Below are 25,917 nucleotides of genomic sequence, written 5' to 3'. Positions count from 1 at the left end.
ACTCTGTGTTATTTGTTGGATGACTGGTGGAATGGGTGTGTAAATGGATGAGTGGATAAATTGATATATTTAAATTTGTTTTATATACATATTTGTATGAATATACACTTTTTCCATATAGATATATACATATTTGCTGCTACATATACATATTTGTTTTATATATAATAAATAATTTATATCTACATGTAAAATATTTTGTTCTGAGTAATTTGGATGAGAGTTTTTCAAGGTGTGTTCCATTGGAAATGTTCTTTAAGAAAAGGTCTCTATAGCCAAATAGACTTGGAAATGTGGCATATTATGTTTGTGTCAAAAAATTGCGATTAGCACATTAAAGGTTCTAAGTGGTCCAGCAATAAAGAACCTTACTCAAGTTTAGCCCAACATTTCCAAAATTGTGTGTGTCTGTTTATGTGTATGTATTTATGCATGCAAAATTTGGAAAACAGTGGGTTTATAATATAATGTAAGTGACAGAACTAACCAGATGCTGATGTGGCAGGGAAATGGGAGCTGGTGATGGGATTTCTAAAGACTGGTAGGTAACTGAGAGCATATGTAAGCTTACAGTTTTTATAGGAGTTAGTGAATAGGATAGTGAAAACCTGCCACACCCTTCACAAATTGTAATCATGCCATCATTAATTATATGCCACAGTGCGAGGACTGAGAAAGGAGAACAAAAGAGTACCAGGTGACTAAGGAGAATCACCAGCCCTCCACCTCATTGCTTAGGTAGGACAAGTACCAGTGCTGCTTTGTGACCACAGTGATCATGTGACCACTTAACAGGGCTTGGATAGCCTGGCTTTTTGCCTGCCTTAGGTATTCACTCAGCGCCTCAGCTTCCAGGTTTCTGCTCACGTGTCGAAGAAACTAAAGCAGCAGGAAAGCTCCATTGGCATTTATTCTGATATTTTAGGTAGTAGATATTTTCAGCTCTATCTCAGTACATTTATTATACATGAAAATAGAATAAATATAAAAAGGAAACAAAATGTAGAATTTGCCTGTGGGTACAAGGGAAACCTTAGCACTCAATTCTGGATCTGTAAATTTTTTAAAAAAGTGTTTAAAATAAGCTGAAAGGTAATCTGAAGTAAGCTGACTTTATTAAACTCCTTTTTGAAGAGAAAGCATTAATAAGCATTAATAAATCCAGTGTTTTCTGTTACTAGGAAAATAAACATGAAGACTTAGACTCAATGCTTAATAATTAAGTGAGAGAAGAATTGAATTTAAATAACAGAGTTTTAAAGTAATTTATTTTGACTTTTTTCCCCTGGAAATATGTGTTGCATTTCCCTCTGGGCCTCTTCAGATAACGTGATCTGCTTCTCTCATCCCACAGAATCACTAAATGAATGCTGAATTTTGTGTGTCCATCTGATGGACAAATGCAGATAATGGTGGAGGATGCTAGTGCTTTGGGAGTCCTCCTGGGCTGAAAACACTGCATATGTCTTCTGAAGTCATGACTGTGCATGTGTTTTGTCATGGCTTAATATCTTCAAAATAATTTGTGTTCTCAAAGCTCACGTTTAAATCTAATTTTGAAACTTCTATTAAGTTATTTAATTAATTTTTAAAAAGCTATGTAAACACTGAAGGGTCTTATAATTTAATGGGCAAACTGCTTTACCATTTAATCCTTAATTAAATATTGAACCATTTTAATAAAGTAGCCACCACACGAAGAATACAGAATAAGATATGTGGGGGGAAAAAGGAGGGGGAAAGACAAAGATCCCTCATTAAAATGACCAGTTTGTCTTTTGTAGTAAACAGTGGAGACTGTGTATAAATATCTGCTCTTATTCCTAGCTACTGGAGCTTGAGAATGTTAAGGTTTAGACATAGCATGAGAAGTCACATTTCTTACACTGTCCAGTAGTTCAAGTGAGATTTTAATGGCAGCTTGGAGTGGGTCACAGATCTCTTAGCAGGCTAAAGGCTATGAAGATATTATGTGGCTGTTTAAGGGGACATAATGGAAAGAGGCAAAAACTAGTTCTGATCTACCTTCCTATATTGTTGCTGTTCAGTTGCTACATCATATTGGACTCTTTGTAACCCTATGGACTACAGCACACCAGGCTACCCTTCTTTCACCCTCTCCCAGAGTTTGCTTAAACTCATGTCCGTTGAGTCAGTGATGCCATCCAACCATCTCATCCTCTACTGCCCACTTCTCTTCCTGCCCTCAATCGTTCCTAGCATCAGGGTCTTTTCTAATGAGTCAGCTCTTTGTATCACGTGGCCAAAGTGTGGAAACATCAGCTTCAACATTAGTCCTTCCAATGAATATTCAGGATTGATTTCCTTTAGGGTTGACTGGTTTGATATCGTTGCAGTCCAAGGGACTCTCCAGAATCTTCTCTAGCACTACAATTCAAAAACATCCATTCTTCAGTGCTCAGCCTTCTTTATGGTCCACCTTGTACATCTGTATATGACTACTGGAAAAACCATAGCTTTGACTATAAGGATCTTTGGTGGCTAAGTGATGTCTCTGCTTTTTAATACACTGTCTAGGTTTGTCATAGTTTTTTTCCAAGGAGCAAGCATCTTTTAATTTCACGGCTAAAGTCACTATCCACAGTGATTTTGAAATCCAAGAAAATAAAACCTGTTACAGTTTCCATTTTTCCCCATCTGTTTGCCATGAAGTCATGGGACCAAATGCCATGATCTTTTGGAATGTTTTTTGAATGTTGAGTTTTCATCCACCTTTAACACTCTCCTCTTTCACTTTGATCATGAGGCTTTTTAGTTCCTCTTCACTTTCTAACATAAGGGTGGTGTCATCTGCATATCTGAGGTTATTGATATTTCTCCCGGCAATCTTGATTCCAGCTTGTGCTGCATCCAGTCCTGCATGTCACATGATGTACTCTGCATTTAAGTTAAATAAGTAGGGGGACAATATACAGCTTTCCCTTATTCCTTTGCCAATTTTGAACACTGTTGTTGTTCCATGTCTGGTTCTAACTGTTGGCTTCTTGACCTGCATACAGGTTTCCCAGGAGACAGGTAATGTGGTCTGGTATTCCCATCTCTTTGAGAATTTTCCAGTTTGTTGTGATCCACACAGTCAAAAGTAAAACAATAAAAGTAGTGACACCATTTGAATTGGCATTGGATTGTGTGACATATGGGTTCTCCCTACTGGGTTGGAGCACTAGCAGAGAATTCATTCTCAAATGTCTGGATAAAAGAGTAAATTGATAAGTTTGGTTGAAAAATAGCATTCCTGCATTTGTTCAGAACTTACTGGCATTGCATTTCATATACTTTGTATCTTCAGAATCTTGTTTTGGGGCATCCGCTACTTTCCTTCCATTGCTTTGCATAAAAGCCCTGTGTATGAGTGACACTGAGTAGTAGGAAGAATCTGTATTTTTTGTCCCTTCTAAATACTACAGAGTCTTTTTTTCTATGAAAAAATAAATTTGACAATTATTTATTTCAAGGTTTAACTTATTAGTCTCATGTATCTTTGTTTGTAATCATCCTTATTAATGATGCAGTTAAACTTGTTTTAATCCTCTGTGAAAGCATCAATTACTATGTAAATTGGCATTCTAAGGAAAAGGGATTCAGAGGTAAGATGGGTTTATGGAATGGTACATACTGTGTATAAAGGCTCTGAGTTGCTAAGGAAGTAATCATTTTAGTCCAGGGTTTCTTTGGAGGCTAGTGATAGAATAAAATGATGAGAATGTCTGTTGCATTACTGGTTTTGTATTTTGCTGGGCTTGTTTTGATAGGACTAAAATAAAAGACCTTATGAGATTAACCTAATCTCAAAGTTCTTTTCATTTGAGACATCTTTAGTGGAATCATTTAGCAGAGTGTTTGACACTTAGATGCTTAATAAAGAAAAGAATTTGTTCAGACTGACCGAGGATGGACAGTGAAATACAAAGACTTGAGGATTAGATGGGCCTAGGAAAAGGCAATGGAAACCCACTCCAGTATTCTTGCCTGGAGAATCCCCATGGACAGAGGAGCCTGGCGGGCTACAGTCCACAGGGTCACAAAGAGTCAAACACGACTGAGCGATTAAGCACATTATCCCTCTGGCTTTTTCTGGCTTCACAGTTGGAGTTAGGAGGTGGAGGATGGAGAGACTCAGGACCTGGGAGACCCAGGATATGAGCTTTAGGAATCCTGGAATCCTGAAGCTAGCTATCCCAGGTACTGTAATAGGGTTTCATTTAGGACTTCTTTTTCTTTTCTTTTATACTCATGATAATCTGTCTTTACAGGGTCTCAGCTGAAGTTGCTGCTGGATTGGAGCTAATCAGGCCAATTGAATTTATGACCATACTATTCTTCTGTTTGTTTCGCTTTAGAAATCTTGAAGTCTTACACAACTTGGAGGATTACATTTCTGGCTGTTAAAGTCCTGCTTGAAGGAAAAAGGATTATAGTACTTTCATAATGTGGTCAAGTTCATCTATTTATCAGTATATTCTGACTGTTTACCGTAATAATAATAGCTACTGTTTTAACCATAACGTGCTAGGCATTGGGCTAGACACTTTACATAGCTGATCTCTAACTGTCACAACCACCCCAAATGGTAATTTATTGGGCAGTTCAATTTTGCAGGTAAGATAGGATCTCTGAGAGATTTATGTTTGTTTTGTTGTTGTTCTCCTCATATGATAGTCTGTAATTTATCTTTTAAAACTTGTTCTTAAAGCCTTTAGTTAGGATTCGGTATAATATTGGAGAGTAACAATAGGGGAAAAGTCCACTTATTTCTCGTCTTTTAAAACTCATGCTTATTTTTACTCATTTACATATTTTTATTTTTTTATGCATCCATCATACTAATAATTTTTGGCTTCCTTTTTTGTATCTTGTTTAGAAATAACCCAGTGGAACAGAAAGATGCTTGCTAAGACCAAGGACTTAATCTGTTTCCTTCATCTCCACTTTTCCCCCACTGCTTTTCATTCCTGTGAGTTAGGCATAGGCAGGGCATGGCAGTTATTGCAGAGATCAGGATTATTGAGGGAGGGTAAAGGCTGTGATGCTAAGATAATCACTTTAACTCCCTGTCCTGCTGCCATCTTGGGCAAAGTGGCACCAGAGAGCTGCCTGGAAGTTCTTAATGATTTTTTCAGTGGATTTTTTTTTTTCTTCATGATGTGGGAATTGAAGAATGGCTACCCAGAGTAGATGCAATGAGCATTTAGTAATTATTACCAACACTCTACCTTACATTACACCTAGCAGTTATTGGTTTAGACTGTTGTGGTATTTTTCCTGTTTTGATCTTGAATCTTTCTCAGTCTCAAACTAATACTTTACAATGTTTGATGAATAAGGACTTTGTAACTAACAAAAAGTTATATTAGTTTAGTTAAACTAGTGAATACCAATGTCATTCAGAGTACTTGTTAAATCAGAATTCTTTTGCTCAGTAAGCTTAAATTATGCACTTCTTTTGCTTTATTAGGGGCTTCCCTCATAGCTCAATTGGTAAATAATCTGCCTGCAATGCAGAAGACCCCGGTTCAATTCCTGGGTCAGGAAGATCTGGTGGGAAGGGATAGGCTACCCACTCCAGTATTCTTGAGCTTCCCTTGTGGCTCAGCCTGCAATGCAGGAGACCTTGGGAAGATCCCCTGAAGAAGGGAAAGGCTACCCATTCCAGTATTCTGGTCTGGAGAATTCCATGGACTGTATAGTCCATGGGGTTGCAAACAGTCAGGCACAACTGAGAGACTTTCACTTTTGCTTTATTTCTTAAACTTACTCCTGACAGACTAAAATTGTAAAAATTTGTTGGACTCTACTGTCAACCATTGGCTAATTCTTTTTTTTTTTTTTCAAGTTGCACAGTGGAGATTGGTGTTTATTATTTTATCTGAACTTGGTGAAAGCATGCACAATTGAAATAAATGCCTTTTCTCTTTCCATTCCTCTTGCTATCCATCAATCCTTCCTTACTGTTGAAAATGAGTTATTTGTTTATAGGGTAATTCTTGGTGTGTACTGTCTTACCTTTTTATTTTGAGCTGTTTTGTGCCATTTATAAAAAATAAACTAGTATAAATTAAGAATTGTGGAAATGGGTAGAACATTAGACAAAGGTGTTTATTAAATACCTGTAGTATAGATGGCATCATGTAGTATATTAGGCCACCTGTTTTACCATTTACATATGAGGTGAAAATTAAGTTTAATATACTAAAAACTTTTGAAATTAATTTTGATGATATGCTTTTTAGGTTGGTATTTTATATGTAAACTATTTTACTTCCTGTATATTTTCTTTGTAGTTCATTCATATTCTGTGTTAGTCATAGTTGAATATTTTATTTTAGAAAAAATTTTATTGGTGTATAATTGATTTGCAATGTTGGGTTAGTTTCAGATATACATCAAAGTGAACTTGTTATACAAGTACATGTATACACTCTTTTTAAGATTCTTTTCCCATATAGACCATTACAGAGTACTGAGTAGAATTCCCTGTGCTATACTCTAGGTCGTTATTAGTTATCTGTTTTATATATAGTAGTATGTGTATGTCAAACCCTGTCTTAAAATTTATACACCCTGTTTTCCCCCTGGTAACCACAAGTTTATTTCCTACATCTGCAACTTTTCAGTTTTATAGATAAGTTAGTTCATTTGTAGCCTTTGTTAGATTCTGCATATAAGTGATATCATGATATTTATCTTTGTATGACTTACTTTAGTCTATTTTAAATAGTCACATAAATTTCTCAATATCATTTTTAGCCTTTGAGGAGATAGTGTCGTGAGAAAGAAATTGAATATAAAAATTAATTAGGATATAAAACACCTGCAAAGAACTTATTTTTCAAAAGGATGTATAGATGAGATCTTAGATAAATTTTTTTAGAAAATTTTACTTGAGGGGCAGATAATTTTGGCTTTATTTTTATAATGTCAGTGTTTGTTCATTTGACACATTTATCATCTTACTGTATCTTTTGAGTGTGTGAGTAATTATTAGTGGATTTAAGGGATTTATACTTAATGGAATGTAATATTTTAATTCAGTGTTTTGCCTTGCCTATTTTAAGAACTGACTTTCTTCCTTACGCCATTTTAGTCATCTCCAGAACATTAGACTAGAACTGGAACCTCAGGTCTTGCTTCACTTTATTCTTCAAAATTTTCTACTAAATAGTTAAAGAAACAGTAATATTAAAAATGTTAAAGCTAGTGATCATAGTTGTTAACTATTACATTTACCTTTTTGTGCTTTAGTCCTGAAACAGTTGTTTCATTTCAAATGATATTAATCTAATTAAAACAGATTAGGCAAGTGATATTAATGAAGCATTCTATGTAAATAAATACCAGGTTGTAAATTCCAATAAAAGTTGTCATAGATTGTTGTCATAAAAACATACCTAAGAGTATAACTATTTTAATGAATGAAAGAAGAAGTGGAACCAAACCCAGCCAATCTGGATAATTCAGTCTGAGAGAGTTTTCTACTGTGACTAGTCTTTTTTTCTTCTGCTTCTTAGCTTTATGTAGAAAAATGTTCTCAGTCCTCCATTTAATTTTTCTGGCCAGTTAAAATCGAATGTCAACTTGCAGTGTTACCAGTGAAAGATGACTTAATGTCTCATTTTTCAACTGTACAGACCTAATTTTTGATAGCTTGTTCTGGATAGGTAAGATTTTGGGTACGAATAAATTAAGGTTATTCAAAAATGAAATCCCCGCTTATCTCAGGTAACCTGAAAGATTAAAGAGGACTGCTTTCTTCTCTGAAATGCGATGTGAAAATGAAAGAAAGTGAAGTCACTCAGTCGTGTCTGACTCTTTGGGACCCCATGGACTGTAGCCTACCAGGCTCCTCTGTCTGTGGGATTTTCCAGGCAAGAGTAGTTGAGTGGGTTGCCATTTCCTTCTCCAGAGGATCTTCCCAACCCAAGGATCGAACCTGGGTCTCCCACATTGTAGGCGAACGTTTTACCATCTGAGCCACCAGGGAAATGCACTGTAGTCTTCCTTAACTAATCATGGACACAGGTTCATCATGGAACAGTACTCTTGTGGATGTTGGGTTTCTTCCTGTCCTCAGTCTCCTCCCACCATTTTTCCCCCCAGATAGTTGTTGAGAGATTAAAGTGTATCAGATGCTGGGTGCAAGATAAAATGCTGAACAAGACAGTCAAGGCTCCTGCTCTTCAGCAGCTTAGTTTTATCTCCTCATACTTTTAATTTCTTACTCTAGGATAATATGAAAGAATAACTCTACGTGCTGTCACCAGTGTTTAGGTAGGTTGTCTTTCAAAAGGTGGTATGTATATTGGCTTGTTTGATACAAGGGAACATATCCCCAGAGAGGAAATATTATAAATTGTAATTATATTCCCAAATGGTACCCATAATATAGCTGAATTCCAGAACTAACAATATTATGGTCTCATCTTTAGATTCCAGCTGTAACTTTAAAATTCAGAGACTATATTTTGCTTTCCAGAAATTTTAATAACTGAAGAATGTTCTTTCCTTCCCCACCCCAATTTCCGTATGCCTTAAACAGCAGGGGTGTTTCCATTTTTTTCCCCACCCACTGGCAGTCAGAGATTTCTTCACCAACTGTGGTAGTGATGATGGCAATAGGAGAATGAGTGTCCCCTGCAGCTGTGACAGGAAGGAGGTATGGGCTTTGGGCAGTTAGGGGGATGGGTGAAGTAGTTATGCAGGGGGCCAGATGTATGAAAGATCATTCAGGAGGTAGAGAAGCTTTTGCACCTAGAAGAGGAAGAACGGGAGTTCAGGGTAGATGGAGTAGTAATGGGATGGATTCAAGATGGTGTTAAAGGGGAGTAGAGTAATGTAAGTTGGATGAGTAGAACAGGAAACTGGAGGGGAATATTTAATAATAGTTGCCCAAAAGGGAACTGGAATCTTGGCAGGCAGCCTGTCCAAGGACTTGAATTTCTCAGATGTGGCAGATTTACAGAATTAATATTTGCAAGTCAGGTTCTGCCTGTGTGCTGTTTCTTTTTATTGACACTTCCTTTTTTCTGTAATATCATTAAGAAATATTGACTTTTAAGCCAGGTGTTTTTTTTAACATTTTTATTTATTTATTTATTTTGGCCTTGCTAAATGGTGTGAGGAATCTTAGCTCCCCACCCAGAGATCAAACCTGTACCCCATGCAATGGAAGCGTGGGTTCTTTTTTTTCCTTTCTGCAATCATCTTCCCTCTATTTATTAGTTAAAACTTTTAGTAGTTTTTAAATTTTTTTATTTTATTTTTAATCATCAACAGGTATACCTATGTCCCTTCCCTCTTAAACCTCCCTCCCCATCCCACCTCTCTAGGCTGTCACAGAACATTGGCTTTGGTTTCCCTGCATCATACGGCAAAGTCCCACTGGCTGTCTATTTTACATATGGTAATGTATATGTTTCAGTACTACACTCTTAAGTCATCCCATCCTCTCCCTCCCTCACTGTGACCCTAAGTTTGTTCCTTATGTCTGTATCTCCTTTGCTACCCTGCAAATAGCATCATCAGTACCATCTTTCTAGATTGCATGTATATGCAGTAATATGTGATACTGTCTTTCTCGTTCTGACTTACTTCACTCTTGATAGTAGGCTCTAGGATCATCCACCTTATTAGAACTGATGCATTTTTTATAGCTGAGTAATACTTCATTGTGTATATGTACCACAGTTTCTTTATCCATTCATCTGTCGATGGAAATCTAGATTGGGAAGTGTGGACTCTTAACCACTGGACCACTAGGGAAGTCCTTCATTATGAAATATTTAAGTGGCCATAGATCACATGGATCAGTTTAAAACCATTTTTTTTAAAATTATTCATTTATTTTAATTGGAGGCTAATTGAACTATTGTGGTGGTTTTTGCCATACATTTACATAAATCAGCCATGGGTATACATGTGTTCCCCATCCTGAACCTCCCACCCACCTCCCTCCCCACCCCATCCCTCAGGGTCCTCCAGCCCTGAGCACCCTGCCTCATGCATCAAATCTGGACTGGCGATCTCTTTCACATATGATAATATACATGTTTCAATGCTGTTATCTCAAATCATCCCACCCCTCGCCTTCTCCCACAGAGTCCAAAAGTCTATTCTTTACATCTGTGTCTCTTTCTGTGTCTTGCATATAGGGTCATTGTTACCATCTTTCTAAATTCCATATATATGCATTAATATACTGTATTGGTGTTTTTCTTTCTGACTTATTTTACTCTGTATAATAGGCTCCAGTTTCATCCACCTCATTAGAACTGATTCAAATGCATTCTTTTTAATAGCTAAGTAATATTCCATTGTGTATATGTACCACAGCCTTCTTATCCATTCGTCTGCTGATGGACATCTAGGTTGCTTCCATGTCCTGGCTATTGTAAACAGTGCTACGATGAACACTGGGGTACAATGTGTCTCTTTCAATTCTGGTTTCCTCAGGGTGTATGCCCAGTAGTGGGATTGCTGGGTCATATGGCAGTTCTATTTCTAGTTTTTTAAGGAATCTCCACACTGTTCTCCATAGTGGCTGTACTAGTTTACATTCCCTCCAACAGTGTAAGAGGGTTCCCTTTTCTCCACACCCTCTCCAGCATTTATTGTCTGTAGACTTTTGGATAGCAGTCATTCTGACTGGCATGAGATGGTACCTCATTGTGGTTTTTATTTGCATTTCTCTTATAATGAGTGAAGTTGAGCATTTTTTCATGTGTTTGTTAGCCATCTTTATGTCTTCTTTGGAGAAATGTCTGTTTTAGTTCTTTGTCCCATTTTTTTTATTAGGTTGCTTATTTTTCTGGAATTGAGCTGCAGGAGTTGCTTGTATATTTTTGAGATTAATTCTTTGTCAGTTGCTTCATTTGCTATTATTTTCTCCCATTCTGAAGGCTGTCTTTTCACCTTGCTTATAGTTTCCTTTGTTGTACAAAAGTTCTTAAGTTTAATTAGGTCCCATTTGTTTATTTTTGCTTTTATTTCCATTACTCTGGGAGGTGGGTCATGGAAGATCCTGCTGTGATTTATGTCAGAGAGTGTTTTGCCTATGTTTTCCTCTAGGAGTTGTATAGTTGCTGGTCTTACATTTAGATCTTTAATTTATTTTGAGTTTATTTTTGTGAATGGTGTTAGAAAGTGTTCTAGTTTCATTCTTTTACAAGTGGTTGACCAGTTTCCCCAGCACCACTTGTTAAAGAGATTGTCTTTTCTCCATTGTATATTCTTGCCTCCTTTGTCAAAGATAAGGTGTCCATAGGTGCGTGGATTTATCTCTGGGCTATCTATTTTGTTTGATTGATCTATGTTTCTGTTTTTGGGCCAGTACCATACTGTCTTGATGACTGTGGCTTTGTAGTATAGCCTGAAGTCAAGCAGGTTGATTCCTCCAGTTCCATTCTTCTTTCTCAAGATTGCTTTGGCTCTTCAAGGTTTTTTTGTATTTCCATACAAATTGTGAAATTATTTGTTATAGTTCTCTGAAAAATACCATTGGTAGCTTGATAGGGATTGCTTTGAATCTATAGATTGCTTTGGGTAGTATACTCATTTTCACTATATTGATTCTTCCAATCCATGAGCACGGTGTATTTCTCCATCTGTTAGTGTCCTCTTTGATTTCTTTCACCAGTGTTTTATAGTTTTCTATATATAGGTCTTTTGTTTCTTTAAGGCTTCCCTGATGGCTTAGAAGTTAAAGCGTCTGCCTGCAATGCGGGAGACCTGGGTTCTATCCCTGGGTCAGGAAGATCCCCTGGAGAAGGAAATGGCAACCCACTCCAGTATTCTTGCCTGGAGAATCCAATGGACAGAGGAGCCTGGTGGGCTACAGTCCACAGGGTTGCAAAGAGTTGAACACGACTTAGTGACTTCACTTTGTTTCTTTAGGTAGATTTATTCCGAAGTATTTAATTCTTTTCGTTGCAATGCTGAATCGAATTGTTTCCTTAATTTCTCTGTTTTCTCATTGTTAGTGTATAGGAATGCAAGGTATTTCTGTGTGTTAATTTTATATCCTTCAACTTTACTATATTCATTGATTAGCTCTAGTAATTTTTTGATGGAGTCTTCAGGATTTTCTATGTAGAGGATCATGTCATGTGCAGATAGTGAGAGTTTTACATCTTCTTTTCCAATCTGGATTCCTTTTATTTCTTTTTCTTCTCTGATTGCTGTGGCAAAACTTCCAAAACTATGTTGAATAGTAGTGGTGAGAGTGGGCATCCTTGTCTTGTTCCTGACTTTAGGGGAAATGCTTTCAATTTTTCACCATTGAGGATAATGTTAAAACCACTATTTTTATGCATTTGAAAGTCTTTATTAAAATCATCTTTAAGTTACCTAATCTTTGTGATCGTTTCAAGATAAATATTATATCATTTAGCATAAATAAGAACTTAAATCCATTAAAAGAAGAGAGCACTGTTACAGTCACGTTAAGGGAGAAGTTTCTAGTAATAATAATCTAGTTAGCTTACATTAACCATATGTTTTTCATGTTGCCTAATTTTTACATTAAAGTCCTCAGCATATTCATCATAATTTAAAAGATTCTTGGTCTGATCATTCCAAAACTCTTGCCATATCAAACTCTGGTTCCAGTGTTTGTTCAATCTTTTTGAACTGTGTTTTTGTCATTTTGGGTACCTTGTAACTTTTTGTTGAAAGGTGGACATGATGTGCTGGGTAAAAGGAGCTGTAGTAACGAAGGCCTTTAGCTATACAGTGGAGAGGTGGGGTGTGTATTCCACAGTCCTAGGACTGGGTCTTAGTCTTTGGTGACCCTGTGTTCCTGGACCGTGAATTTACCAATGCTTCTCAGTTTTTTGTTTTGTTTGTTTCTTGTTTTCGTTTTTTACCTTCTTAGGTGGGACAGGATGTATGTTATGTTGTGTATGTTACTTACTCCAGTAGATTAGGCTCCGATGGAAACCCAACAGTTTGGGCTGTAAACTGGTTTCTCTTGAGGGCAGGCCTTTTTAAGAACAGAATGCTCTAGTGCATTTCAGGAGAAAGCAGTGGCCACCTATGGGGTTGCGGAGAGTCGGACATGACTGAAGTGACTTAGCAGCAGCAGCAGCAGCAGCAGCAGTGCATTTCATGTGGAGCTGAGCCATGAAGAAAGCTGAGCATCAAAGAATCGATGCTTTTGTACTGTGGTGTTGGAGTAGACTCTTGAGAGTTCCTTGGACTGCAGGGAGATCAAACCAGTCAATCCTAAAGGAAATCAGTCATGAATATTCATTGGAAGTACTGATGTTGAAGCTGAAGCTCCAATACTTTGGCCACCTGATGCAAAGAACTGACTCACTGGGAAAGACTATGATGCTGGGGAAGATTGAAGTCAGGAGGAGAAGGGGATGACAGAGGATAAGATGGTTGGATGGCATCACCAACTCGATGGTCATGAGTCTGAGCAAGCTCTGGGAGTTGGTGATGGACCCTGTGCTGCAGTCCACAGGGTCACAAAGAGTTGGATGTGACTGAATGACTGAACTGAACTGAAGTGCATTTCAGAATGGTTTTTTTCCCCAACCCCTAGCTAGAAGCATGAGGAGACTTTTCTCTGGCATTCACTATAAGAACCAAGTGGGCTCCTGGAGATAAAATTCATGATTGTATTGAGGCCCTCCATGACTGGTTTCCCCTGAAGATTTTCTCTCTCAAACTTGTGTATAGAGAGTCTCTAGCACTTTGCCAATTACAGTTCAGGCTTTCTTACTCAGGCACTGGTTTCTGGGGAGATTCCTTTTGCAGGGGTTTCCTCTGTGGTTGGTTGTATTCTCTGTATCTGCCTATCTGCCTCTCCAGTGTTGAGGGCAGTGGTTTGCTCAGTGACCTCACCTCTCTTACAGATCTAAGGTTTGTTGATTTTGCAGTTTGTTCAGCTTTTAACTGTATGATGAAGCCATTGCCAAATCTGGGCAAGCTGTGTTTGCCATGTTTAGGTATCTGGTCCTTATCCTATTGGTATGAGGGTCTACTGATGACCAAGGAAGCAACTCTAAGAGATTGATTTTTTTTTTTAATGATCTTTTGATTTTGCAATGGAGAGAAGCAAGGATAAGAGAAAGGAAGACTAGTTCAAATACTATCACAGTAATCTGGGAAAGTGACAGTGAGGACATTCCCAGAGAAGATAGATATGAGCCATAGACTCTAGACTCTAGAATACTTAGTGACTGAATTTGTATCAGGCAAGAGTAAGGAACTGAGGATGACTACCAGGTTTTTGGTTTGGACAACTAAATGAACATGTGTTATTAACTAGAGGAGGAACAGAGAGGACTGTGGCATTTAAGTTGCCTGGGGGATGTTCAGGTGGTTGTGCCCAGAATACATTTGAATTAATTGAGCTGGAACTTTTAGCAACTCTGAGTTAGAGATAGAGGTTTGGTGGTGTCAACATGGACTGTTTTCTGTTGACTGGCATAGTAGGTCTCAGGAAAATGTGTAGAATTGAGAACAGGACCATGAAGTAACCTTGGGGAATGCCAACATTTTAGGGATAGAAAGGAGAAGATAAGATATGGAAGAGAATGAATAAAGAGTGATTTGATGTTTTAAGTCTGAGGGAGTTGTCACGAGAGTTATCAAATATACTAACAGGATAAACTAAGACAAGGAATAACCAGTGACCACATTTGATTGCATAGCAAGAGCAGTTCAGGTAGAGTTGTGTGGAAATCATACAGTGGGAAGGGTGGAGAATAAGCCTGACTTACTCAGCACGTGTACTTAGGAATTGGTTAGGTTGCATATAATTGGAAACCCTAAAAAAGATTAAGGTTTATTTCCTTTTAAGTAAAAGAAGTCTGAAGGTTGAGAATCCACGACTGAAATGGCAGTTCCATGAAGCTGTCATGGGTCTATATCTCTTCTGTCTTTTTATTCTAGTGTTTTAGTAAGTTGGGCTGCTATAATAAAGTACTGTAGGCAGAGTGTCTTACGAAGAACACTAGAGGCTAGAAGTCCCAAGATCAAAGTGCCATCATGGTGTGTTTGGAGGGAGGTGCTTTTCCTTGTTGTAGATTTCCTCTTGTGTCCTTCTATGGTGGAAAGTTAGCTAGCTCCCTAGTATCTGCCTGTCAGGTACTAATCCTATTATGAATACTACTCTCATGACCTAATTACGTCTCAAAGGCTCCACCTCTCAATACCATCACACTGGAATTAGAGTTTTAGCAAATCAAATTAGAGTTTTAACCAAAATCAATTTTGGGAGGACACAAACATTCAGTTCATTGTATTTGGCATTCCTAAAGTGGCCTTATGGTCCAAGAGGGAGGCTGGAACTCCAGCAGTCATACCAGCTTTATAGGCTGAATGTAGGATACGGGAATGTAGAACAACACCCCTTTGTGTAAGTCTTCCAACTTAAATCTCCATCTCCTTGGCCGAACTTGAGGCAGGTGAGTACACCCAAATTCAAGGGAAATAGGGGAATATTACCTTTTAGCTGGGGCTTCCCTGGTGGCTCAGATGGCAAAGAATCCGCCTGCAATGCAGGAGACCTGGGTTTGATCCCTGGGTCAGGAAGATCCCCTGGAGAAGGGAATGGCAACCCATTCCAGTATTCTGCCCTGGAGAATTCCATAGACAGAGGAGCCTGGCGGGCTACAGTCCATGAGGTCTCAAAGAGTTGGACATAACTGAGCGACTAACATACACTTTTTAGCTGAGGCGTAATATTGAGACAAACTGGGACCTGCAACCCTTTGCTGCGAGTGCTCCAACACTTGCACCTGGACAAACCTCTCCTAAAACAGCAAAATACAAAGAACTATTTAACTAAAAACAACTGCATGCATAAATAGTTGGGTCAAATTTTGGACCAAAAGATACAGAAGACCAAAAAACTCATCTGTCACCTCTGAAGAACCAGAAGCAAAAATAGGGTGCTGAGCATACCCCCTGCACTCACCACCACCAGAGGGGTGGGCAAAACATCCAAGTCACCCCTCCACCCAATGCCCCAATGCCCGGACACACCCCTACCCTCACCCCATAAAAAGGACAAGCTCGTCCCCACTCAGGGAGCACGTGTGCAAGGGAACCAGTTACTTGTTCATGCTCCCTCCTGCTGCAGCAGGGGCCCCAGTAAAGCCTTGCCTGAATTTATCTGGCCTCTGGTCAATTTCTGTTGATTGGGGAAGGCCAAGAACCCTGGTTGGTATCAATATGTCAAGCTAAAAATTGGGTTTCTTACTGCTCAGAGGAGAGACTTCCAAGCAACTTAAGAGTCTCTGCTCTAGAAGAGGTTAATCGTGTGTGTGCGTGCAGGTGTGTGCATGTTTGAGGGAGGTGAATAGAAGCTTACTTAAAGCTCTGTAAATTTGGTTTCTCTGTTCTTTTGGAGCTTCCGTGGTGTTTCTCCTGGACATTACTGTGGTTAATCGTAAGGGAACTATTAAAAATAGATTGTGCACCTGACACTGTTTAGATCTATAAACCTTTCTGCTTTTAAACATTTAATTTTGCAGATATTTAGGGCTGTCACTTATGGAAGGCAGACCTTTGCTAAAATATTTTCCTTCCATTCTATAAATTATATTTTGGTATGCCAAGGAAACACTGAAATGACATAGTAATCTGGTTTAGTACCATGAACCTATTATAAAATATTTTCTATTTAACTGGCTTTGTAATTGTCAACATTAGTGTAATTTATCCTCTTCAACTGTTTTGGAATAAAATATATGGTTTCTAATTATAGGGTAGATTAGGTTAAAAGGATTAAACTAATGTAGAATGTAGCAATTCTCTGCTAACATCTGGGAGAATTTGGAAAGAGTAAATATGTTTAGAAATCACATATTCTTTTAGATAGGAATTTTATTATGATATGCCTCTTTCCACTTATTGATTGGAACTCTGCATGCTCTGATTTTACCCGTCAAACCAACTTACATGGAGTCAGTTGACTAATCTTTAACTCGTATGGCTAGGTTTTCCCCATAAGTATAGATAGATAGCATGCTTTTATCTTCCACTTTTGGTTTGGAAACCTTGGGACATAGAGCCATATGATCTGTAGGAACCATGCAGACTTAGGCTGTGGAGAAACAGTTAATCTGCTTCATGTTTGAGCAGAGGAGCAGCATGCGGGAGTGGTGGTTGTACAAGCAGTTGCTTAGGTCGAGTTGGACAGGTAAACGTGTTACTTTTCCATCTTTTACTTGGTCACAGAGTGATATTTCCTGTGCAGTATAATTTCTTCACGAAAGGTATTGACTTAGGCTGTTTTGCAGTATTTTTCTAAATATAGCAGACTAAGCTTTGGGTCATATATCCTAATCTCAACCCTTTTACCATATAGTTCTGTTGATATGGAAGCCCCTCAGTTGCTCTGAGCCATATTTTAGTGATACTAGGATTAGGTAATCTTGTACTGAGTGGTATTTTAAAGTTCCTCTGATCCAAACTTCTGTTTAACGAATAAAGCCCGTGCAGTATCCCCAGCTTCAACCCATACTGTGCCTTTACTTGTTCAGAGATTGGACTCTCATGTTTTCCAACCCCAAAATGATTCTTTTCCCAGCCTATAAGATTTTTGGATAGCTCTAATGGTTACAGAAAAGGTCTTTGGGATATTGAGTTGCAATTTGCCTTCTTATCACTTTAACCCATTGGTTTTAGTTCCACGCTCTTTAGCCATGTGAAATAAGACCAATCCCTCTAATAGCTGACAACCTATTAAGGGTTTGAGCTTTCCCTTTCTTCAGGTTATGCATCACTGATACTTCCAGTCATTGCTCACAACTTGTCTTTTTTTTTTCCCCTTGTCTTTCTAGGACTTATTATCTTTCCTTTTCTAGTTCTGTACTCCATTAATGCATTTAAGGTAAAATTAGCTCTTTTGGCAAGGGTAGTCAAGTACACTATTAATTCATGTTAAACTTGCAGTCAACTAAAACCTGTCTTTTAATTTGGGCTGTTGCTATATTTGTCAGTCCTACAAGATTTTTGTCAATACAAGATTTTCGATTCAAGTGCAGAGTTGTACATTTAATTTTGTTAACTTATCAGATTTAGTGCAGTGTTTCAGAGTACCTGTTCTTTTCAGATACTAATGTAGGAATCTAAATATGTTAGTGTTCTCAGTTTTATTTTAAAATTTGATGATTATGCTATGATTGTTTATCTAAGATCAGGGAGTTAGTTTGATTATTTGTATATTTACTTAAGGAAGTCACAGTCTCTTAGCTTACTCTTTTCATTGATTTAGGCATCCATGGATGCTAAATGCTTCTTTGTGGAATCGACTGGAAATTGAATATCTGGAGATTAATTTAGTAGAGGTTCCTGTATTTAATCCTATTATCTCCCTGTCTTTCTCTTTTATCTATTGATTATTTTAGCTTCTTATGTAGAGATACATTTTAAACATTTATTTTAGATATAAATGTAACTGGAGAATCAGAATATCTTTATTTAAATGTATAGATATGTAGAAAAAAATATATATCTTTGATACATATCCCTTTCTGATACTTAAAAATGTGGGCTTCTGCTTACATTTTGGGGTAAAAAATAAGCTTTTGTATTTTAAAATTAAAATCTAAATTTTAATTAGGAAATGCCGTCAGTTCAGTCGCTCAGTCGTGTTCAATTCTTTGTGACCCCATGAACTGCAGCACATCCATCCATAGGAAATACCATAAGGAATCCCTTTTAGATGAACATTTTTCTGAATTACAAATGTACATAGAAAAGCTTATTTTTAAAAAAGTTGAAAAAAAAACCACGATAACTCTGCGGAGGAATTCTTAATAGAATAACTGCTATAAACTGCTAGTAAATAATTGAATATTTACTTTCATATGTGAACACATTTTATAAGCTATAAAATACTATAAGTTCCTATTATTACTCCATCATGTTTTATATAATAGAGTAAAATCTTTATATTGCATACTGATAGTAGAAATCTGTCTCAATAATATTTTGTGAAACCATTTTTATTGCTTTAAGGTATATAGAGAATTTTATTTTGGCCACAGTGTTGTATATAATTTAGGTAATTCTTTCAGGCTATTATCCTTTGGTTAAACATCCTCTTTTCTTCCTGCTTATCCCATTTCCCTTAATACCTAGCTTAAGTACCATTTCCTCTGTCAGCTAAAGCCCTTTTGTCAAGAGTCTCTTACAATGGTCTCTTCCTATTCTGAATTCTTGATGTTTTGTTGCCTGTGTGCCAGTCATATGCCATTTTGTGTTTACTGATCTATTTTTAATTATATGTTTCTTCCCATTAACAAGTCTGAAAATTCCTGGAAGACAAAATGTATATCTTCTGTGTTTTTTCCCTTTGGTTTAAGAGTTAGAATAATGGTAGGAGCTTACTAACTGTTGATGGTGATGAGTATTAAGTATTTATAAAATTTCTCATGTTTCAAAATAATTTTTGTTTCTAATGTTAGATTTTAGAATTATCTTTATGCTACTAACTTGTAAAAATTTTTTCTTAGTGTAAAGATTCATTCTTTGACCATATTGCTACACATTCTGCTGTGGTGGGTCCTAAATTATTATTTCCTTGGTTCTCAGTACTTTACACAAGATAGATGTTTGCATAAGAGTTGTCTAATAAAGAGATAAATAACTAGAATGAAAGATTAAATGCCTAAATGTCTAAATATTTCTGACTAATGCTAGGAAATGAATTAACTCATAGGGAAAAACCCTGTGGTCTTAATTATTTTATATGGAACTTTAAAAAAAATAGCTCCAACTAATGATAAAAAATCAATTATCATATATTTATACCTTCTGAAAATCAGAGAGAAAAATTATCCCGTTATCTTTCCTGAGTTGGATTTTCCTTTGAATACCTGCCCGTTTCCTTCTGTGGTGTTCTGGGTCCTATGTCTATGGGTTTATTCTTCTGAAGCATTTCTTTCCAGTTCTGCATGTGCCCTAAGAAGTACAGATCAGGGACATTGCTGGAAATTGTTAAGAAAAATTTTCTTCCAGAATTCCTCTAGGGAAAGTGGAAAATGAATTATAAACACTGGCCTCAATGAATGGTGCATATTAATGCGGATACTTGAAATATGGCAATAACAAGGTAGGTCCAACTAAAGACATCACCAAATATGTTATAGCTTGGACTGTGAAGAAAGCTGAGTGCTGAAGAATTGATGCTTTTGAACTATGGTGTTGGAGAAGACTCTTGAGAGTCCCTTGGACTGCAAAGAGATCCAACCAGTCCATTCTGAAGGAGATCAGCCCTGGGATTTCTTTGGAAGGAATGATGCTAAAGCTGAAGCTCCAGTACTTTGGCCACCTCATGTGAAGAGTTGACTCACTGGAAAAGACTCTGATACTGGGAGGGATTGGGGGCAGGAGGAGAAGGGGACGACAGAGAATGAGATGGCTGGATGGCGTCACCGACTCGATGGACATGAGTCTGAGTGAACTCCGGGAGTTGGTGATGGACAGGGAGGCCTGGCATACTGCGATTCATGGGGCTGCAAAGAGTCGGACACGACTGAGCGACTGAACTGAACTGATGACTGTATGGATTTGACTGGGGTTAAGGAAATTAGAACAAGGTGAAACATAAAAAGGTGCAAGAAATAATAGGGAATGTAAAGTGAGTGCTAAAGAAAAGCAGATACAAAGCAGAATAGATCTAAATGCCAAAATAGTATGTGCAAAGATTAGAAAAGGAAATTAACAGGAAGACTTTTAAAAAATAAGAATGTCACATTACGTTCTCCTCATTTCTATTCATGGACTCCTTAAAGTGAAAGTGAAAGTCCCCTTAGAAGTCCTCATCACATGGAAACATGAGGGTAGAGAAGTAAGCTGTAGTGACTTCAGTCTACATCAGGGAGCCTCAGTCTTTGTGAGGAGACTATTTGCATGAAGCAGGGAATAGAAAGATATTGAAGGATTTACAGTTCCCTAGACCTGTGGTGGATCCAAGTTACTAATACCCTATCAGAATGTAGTGTTCACATCTGTGATCCCACGTTTGAACAGCTTCAGAAGAAAAGGTAGATCCTGAACTACAGATCTTAGACCTGGTTCTGTGATGTGGGTTGCAACCATCTGGCATGTGACCTGTGGGACACCAGGGAAATGATCTTTAATAATAAGAAAGTGCTACCTATACATATAGCTTCTGCTGTGTGCACTGTTTAAAATACAGAAATAAGAAGAGATTTTTTTAAATTTAGTTTTTATTTTGTATTGGAGTACTGTTGATTTACAATGTTGTGTGAGTTTCAAGGGAATGGTAAAGTGATTCAGTTATATGGTACATATACACATATCCATTCTTCTTCAGATGCTTTTCCCATGTAAATTATTACATAATATCAAGTAGAGTTTCCTGAGTTATACAGTAGGTCCTTGTTGATTATATTTATATATAGTAGTGTATATATTTTAGTACCAAGCTTCTAATTTATCCCTACCTGCCATGTTTCCCTTTTGGTAACCACAAGTTTGTTTTTAAAGTCTGTCAGTCTGTTTCTGTTTTGTAAATAAGTAGGAGAGAGAGAGAGATTTAAATGATGCAGCTTAATTTCCAATCAGCTCCAGTACTTTGGCCACCTGATTTGAAGAGCTGGCTCATTGGAAAAGACCCTGACACCTGGAAAGATTGAGGGCAGGAAGAGAAGGAGGCAACAGAGGATGAGATGGTTAGATGGCATCACCAACTCAAAGGACATGAGTTTGAGCAAACTCTAGGAGATAGTGAAGGACAGCGAAGCCTGGCATGTCATAGTCCATGGGGTCACAAAGAGTTGGACACAACTTAGTGACTGAACAACAACTTATTTTTAGTTTTACAATAAACTTTTGCATGAGATAAAAAAAATAGAAAATGGTAAAGCCAGGAAGAAATTCTGAGTAGGTTGTTTTCAGTGCTTAGTAGTAAGAGGAATAACATTAGACTGCTTTTAAATGTTTTCCACTCATCTTAATTTCTTGGGATATGTAATTTATTTAGAAAGAAGGTATTTTCTTGGCTATTAACATGATTAGAATAAACTGTTATTGTTCATTTGTACTTGAGGAAAATGTTACACATAGATAATAATTTAAAATAAGCTTGGGGAAGGAAACATGAGCTCATGACTAAGTTTTAAAATCTTTTTTTCTTGATTATAGAGAATTTGGGAAGTACAGATCAATAGAGAGAAGGTTTAGTATCTTCAATATCTTTATGTATATGAGGTATCTGTTTCTCTCAAACTGATATTGAGAATTAAAAAAATAGACTTTCTAAGTGTATTTAAAACAAAGGATGGTTATTAATATTTTGTGTGATTGCATAGACACTGGTTTTGACATGCTAAACCTGTTTTTTCACTTCACTGTTAACGATGAAGAACTTTACAAAGACAATGTTAGAAACAGATTTCTAATTTTTCACACCTCCTTAGCACCAGGTTGTAAGCTCTGTTGAAAATTTGATCAGGCTGATCTAGTTTCATTGCTAAACTACTTAAAATCCCATGAGCAGTCTCTCAGAGGCTGCCAAATGCTCCTTGCTACTTGTTAGCTAGCTGTGATCCAGCTAACTCTTGGCATTTTATCACTTAGGAGACAAATTCGGATACTGATATGTGTCATTAGTCAACACTGGAATTATACAGTGCATCAGGAATAAGAGAATTCTATTTTCTAGATCCAACATGACTTTTTTAAGAAACTTATATTGGAATATATTTGAAACTAACAAACATTTTAGATTAGGTATATAAAAAATGATTCAGTTACATGTGTACATTGTCTATTATTTTTCAAATTCTTTTCCCAATTAGTTGTTACATAATATTGAGCAAAGTTCCCTGCACTATACAGTGAGTCCTTGTTGGTTATTCATTTTAAATATAGCAGTGGGTAGGAATCTAGCAGAGAAGGCAATGGCACCCCACTCCAGTAGTCTTGCCTGGAAAATCCCATGGATGGAGGAGCCGGGTGGGCTGCAGTCCACGGGATCGTGAAGAGTTGGACACGACTGAGCAACTTGACTTTCACTTTTCACTTTCCTGCATTGGAGAAGGAAATGGCAACCCACTCCAGTGTTCTTGCCTGGAGAATCCCAGGGACGGGGGAGCCTGGTGGGCTGCCGTCTATGGGGTTGCACAGAGTCGGACATGACTGAAGCGGCTTAGCAGCAGCAGCAGCAGCAGGAATCTAGATCCAACATGACTTTTTATAGTCCGTTAGGAGAACTTGGGCTTCCCAGGTGGTGCTAGTGGTAAACAACCCAGCTGCCAATGCAGGAGACATAAGAGATGTGGGTTTGATCCTCGGGTCGGGAAGATTCACTGGAGGAGGGTGTGGCTGTCTACTCCAGTATTCTTGCCCGGAGAATCTCATGGACAGAGAAGCCTGGTGGGCTACAGTCAGTGGGGTCACAAAGAGTCGGACATGACTAAAGTGACCTAGCATGCATGCACAGGAGAACTTAATTCTGTTCTAAATTCTCTGTCTGAGGCCTCTCTGGTTAATGACATGCAGATTTGACATGGTTAATGACAAAAGATGGGGAGTGCATTTTGGATGTCCAGTTTGCACCACGTACTGCCCACCAGTGCTAAATGTAACAGCTAGACCATTCTGTATAAAATAGCCCTCATCTAACCCTCTACAGTCATCTTATTGTTTATTTTCTGACCTTGATTTATTTCCTTTAAGGAAATAGGGAGGTTGTTGTCTTTTGAGGATTTGTTTCATTAAAAATAACAAAACAACAAATATCTACCACCCACAACTTGATGGACTAATTTGTTTCTTAAAAAAAATTATCCTTTGAATATAGGGATTAGGAATCAGTGTGAAGAAATTGTTTGGGTACCATTCATGTTGTTAAACTGTAGTATTTATTGAGAGGCTGAATCTTACGGATGGTAAGAGGGTGCTAATGCTGAAATAGCTAAGGAGATTCCTTGTGCTTCCCCTTGTATTGCTTTGATTAGAGGAAACCAGAAGGTTCTGTTAATGCCTTATGCCTGGTCTAAGAGAGTCATTCCTTCATTAAAAATTATTTTATTGGGCACTTACTTCTTTATGTCCTGGAGATACAGAGATAAACGAAACAAAATGTGTTATAGTAGTTAAATTTCAATAGAACTTAGAAACAGCTGTTTTTTGAAGTTATTCTCTTACCATGTCTTCCCTCTACCTTTGGGCAGACAGGTGAATTAACCAAAAGAATTATATGAGTTTGGGATTTGTTACTCTGAAGGCTTTATGTTTACTTGTATCTTTTTTCTTCTTGCTAAACATAAGATGGTGAAATACTAACAAAATCAGTTTCCATCACTGAAATTTGGGATGGATATCTGTTTTCTCATATTAAATGGTTACTTTCTCTTGAGGGCTTCCCAGGTGGTACAAGTGATAGAGACTCTGCCTGCCAGTGCAGGAGATACAAGAGACACAGTTTCGATCCCTGGATTGGAAAGATCACCTGGGGAAGGAAATGACAACTCACTCCAGTATTTCTTGCCTGGAAAATTCCATGGACAGAAGAGCCTGATGGACTGCAGTTGCAAAGAGTTGGACATGACTAAGTGCGCACATGCGCACGTACACACACACACACACACACACACACACACACTTTATCTTGCTTTTCAGCTTCAATGTTGTACATCTTTTTGGAATATTAAAAGAATCACATGCAAAAGACAGGTAGTAGATAGTAGACCTGCCTGTGAAAAGTAAATATAGGATATTGTGGCCGGGCTGACAGACATATGTGTTTATTGGTCATTGGACTTTTCATTGTATGAGCTCTTACCTAATAATGTTTATACATAGTTCATGACTATCTGCCTCACAGGAATATTGTGGGGGCATGATTAAATATTATCCAAGAGTGGCGCACATTCCCCAAACAAACATTTTATAAACATTAAATCATTATTATAACTAGCATGTATAACGTAAAGGAAACTTGTGATGAATCCTGCTCACCAGATTTTTAAAAATCTATGAATAAAACAGTCATATCCGTCTTAACTATTTTGTAAATTCAGCTCAAACACATTAGGCCGTTTTTATTGACTGACTTTTGTGAAATAATAATTTTTTTCTATAGAGACTATAGATTAGACTATCATACATAGACATTGACATACATACATATATGTGCATGTAGAGAGTGAGTGAGGAATTAGCTCTGTACTACAGGCACTATTCACCTTTTATTTATATGTAGCTTGGAAAACCTTTTTGTAGATTAACAATAGTCTTAAAAACTCTTTTTATACGTTAGTCAAAGTTCCTTATTTTCTACTGTTTCCTTCAGAGCAAGAGATTTAATCTCAAATTAGATAGCTGGGTTATAGAGTGGATTCTTTACCCCTTTTCCAGACTGTAAAGTCCCTATCATAAGTGTAGTTGAGAATTTGCTGTTATCAAACTCTTAAATGACAGTGTCTGTTGTAGATGTGCTGTAAGTTAAATGCTCCATTGCCTTAGGTCTTTCCGATGATACATGGTGGCAACCATGCAATAGAGTTTATTTACATGAATAGTAAACCTTTTTTTTCCTCGTTAGATTTGGCAATTTTCACAAGGTAAATTTGAAATAATTTTATTTGAGCGTATGGTTATGACATTTTTTTCACATTTTAAAGTTCAAGAATTAAGCAGAGAGAAGTCTCTTCAGTGCTTTTTCAATGAATATATATAAATTCTGAATTATATTTTCAAACATGAAATTAATGCAAAATATTTTACTACAGATCCAGCCACTTTCCTATTATTTATTTTTATCTTTTTATTGTTCTACATGTTCTTTGGTTAAAAATTTTTATGTATTAAGCTTTTCTACATTTAGGAAAATTTCTTTAGGCTAGACTCTCAAGTAATGGTATTATATTATTGGATCAAAGTGTGTGAACTTTTTTAGCAAGTTGT

General features: G+C 37.3%; 1 protein-coding gene across 15 annotated transcripts in view; it reads left to right on the top strand.

Annotated features, from left to right (window-relative positions):
* Positions 1-25,917, top strand: part of SSBP2 (single stranded DNA binding protein 2) — a 311,038-nt gene that overhangs the window by 60,699 nt on the left and 224,422 nt on the right. Inside the window, exon 1 of one of the 15 annotated variants that reach the window (XM_069592570.1) lies at positions 3,474-4,203. The exons of the other annotated variants lie outside the window; for them this stretch is intronic. The gene's annotated coding sequence lies outside the window, so the exon portion shown is untranslated. Of the gene's footprint in view, positions 1-3,473; positions 4,204-25,917 lie in introns of those variants that run through there. 15 annotated transcript variants of the gene reach the window in all.

Source organism: Ovis canadensis, chromosome 5, assembly GCF_042477335.2.
Source record: "Ovis canadensis isolate MfBH-ARS-UI-01 breed Bighorn chromosome 5, ARS-UI_OviCan_v2, whole genome shotgun sequence".
NCBI classification, from domain to species: Eukaryota; Metazoa; Chordata; class Mammalia; order Artiodactyla; family Bovidae; genus Ovis; species Ovis canadensis.
The sequence above is the reverse complement of the archived record's forward strand: the minus strand, read 5'-3'. Positions and strand labels throughout refer to the sequence as shown.